The sequence below is a fragment of the Athene cunicularia genome, assembly GCF_003259725.1.
Source record: "Athene cunicularia isolate RWA chromosome 1 unlocalized genomic scaffold, athCun1 chr1_part1, whole genome shotgun sequence".
Lineage (NCBI taxonomy): Eukaryota > Metazoa > Chordata > Aves > Strigiformes > Strigidae > Athene > Athene cunicularia.
Window position 1 is genome coordinate 66,407,029 of NW_020799091.1, and position 2,166 is coordinate 66,409,194.

General features: G+C 42.4%; 1 protein-coding gene across 1 annotated transcript in view; it reads right to left on the reverse strand.

The window, feature by feature from the left end:
• Positions 1–1,581, reverse strand: part of MRPS9 (mitochondrial ribosomal protein S9) — a 33,074-nt gene extending 31,493 nt beyond the window's left edge. Inside the window, exon 1 of the mRNA XM_026847583.1 lies at positions 1,506–1,581. The gene's annotated coding sequence lies outside the window, so the exon portion shown is untranslated. The remainder of the gene's footprint in view (positions 1–1,505) is intronic.
• Between the last annotated feature and the right edge of the window lie 585 nt (positions 1,582–2,166).

Sequence of the window (2,166 nt, forward strand, 5' to 3'; positions counted from 1 at the left end):
CCCCCCCCCCCCCCCCCCAAGAAATCTATCTTCTGTGCATATTTGATCAAATCTACGTATTAAATTATGCTTATACTGTATACTATGGAAATAAAAGATAGCTCTAAAAGTATAGATAGAAGACCAAGGGTCAGATGTGCGTAACAGGGAACAGAATTCAGATCCCATTGTTTTGAGGCACAAGTTAATCAAATAGTAACAGGCTCTTCAACTCTAGCTCAGTTAACAACTGCAGAAAAAAAAGCTACTCCATTACAGGCATGTAGTTCTGAAAGACTGTAACCAAAGTGCTATCATCTCTTTCTGATATCAACACATATACCATCCAGTGATTTATAGAAGGTACCCAACCCAATCAAATTAAATAGCATGTACGGTACTCTGAACTCTTTTGCTGAGAACAGCTATTCAACCACATCAAAAGTGACTGATAGTAACTATGCCAGATTTTTTTTTGCTTCTTTATAAGTTGTGCTAAATCTCTGTGGTTTTCTTATTAGAAGAAAACTAAACCTATTGTTCAGTCAAAGCTAAAGGAACTACAGTTACAAAGTTTCCCATTTCCTTTCTCAATGCAAGACACTTTCAAATACAAAAAAACCCCAAGAAATTAAATGGTTTCCCCCACTAAGACAGTAAGTAATAAACTAAATTCCAGCAAGGGCTTTTTAGGATAGGCATCATAAAAAAGTTCCCTAACAGTAAGGACTTGGTATAAGAAATGGTTATAGCAGGTCAGAACAAGGGTACATCAACCCATTACCCTGTTCTCAACAGCAGCTGGTATCAGAGGCACAAGGAGAGGACAAACAGGTCATGATAGTTTTCCCAGGACACTTCCCCAGATCCAGGGGACTCAAAGCGACCCAATGACATGCTGATATCTTAACAGTCCTCAGTTGAAATTTTCTTCCGAGTTGCTTTTTGTATTCACATACATTCTTAGTATCCTGAACATCCTCATCAACAGTTCCACAGGTTAACTATTAATGGAAAGAAGAGTCTCTTGTTTCCTGGGTCCTGTCTCCCATTAGTTCCCTTCCTACCCTTTGGTTCACAGACAGTTACAGGATGATTTCTATATAGCTACAGGCTTAGGTACCGATCCCATCTCTGGGGTCAAGAGGGGCAGACAAAAGATCTCGAGGCCCCTTGCAGCTGTACCATCTACAGTGACTCCTCCTTTGAGGTCATTTCCTCATTTACAATACAACTTATTTTCAGCTCAATCTCAAGCAGATGCCTGACCAGTAAAGCTAAATTACAATCATAACTACACCTTTCATATAGGATAAGAAAAGCAACACAAACTATTCCAACTAAGAACGAAATCAAGCGTTGAGCATTTTCAGCCTTGTTCTCTTTCTCATTCCTTGTACAACTTAAGTGCATGTAGGTCTGACTGCTGGGCAAGGAACTACCTGCACAGGCACCAGTCTGTATTCCTAATGGTTAATCTAGAAGTAACCAATATAAACAGTTGAAATTGCGCCTTCCAGTATTACTTTTCACTGCCTTACTGCATCCATCTTCTGTTATGCCATGGTTTGGTTTAGTTCAGCCACACAACAGTTCTTCAACCCTTATTATCCTAAATTACTTTGTAACTTGAAAGTATTACCAGCACGCCTTTTCATCCACTTGCTGGTCACGGATTATATATACAGGTGTATCAAATACCACTGCACAAACACAGTGGCTGTCCTCAATACTGACAGTAGCTAAGCTTTTTAATTAAACGGCAATCAGCTGACACCGGTATATCTTAAAACAAGCGGGTACTTCTGTTTGATCTGAAGTTACCACATTTGCGGAGCGCATTTCCCTCACCACCGCTGGAATCGGGAGACTTCATTATCTCCTGACCTTGATATGACCAGACACAAATCAAGATGATCAACCTAAAGAACTACGAAAGTGCTTCACTCTTGTATTGGCTTTAGTCCATATGTGGCTCTGTTAATTCTAGCGATATACATAATAAATCATGTCTTAACGCTTTTTCTTAAGAAGAAATTCAGCTCACGGAAGGGCTGACCTGAACGCGGCGCCGGCCCTCGCCCACCCCGCCCCAACGCTGCCTCCTCCCGGCGCCAGCCCCGCGCACCGCCGGCGCCCGGTAGGCCACAGCCCCGCCGGCCGGGCCGAGCCAGACCGGGCCGGGAG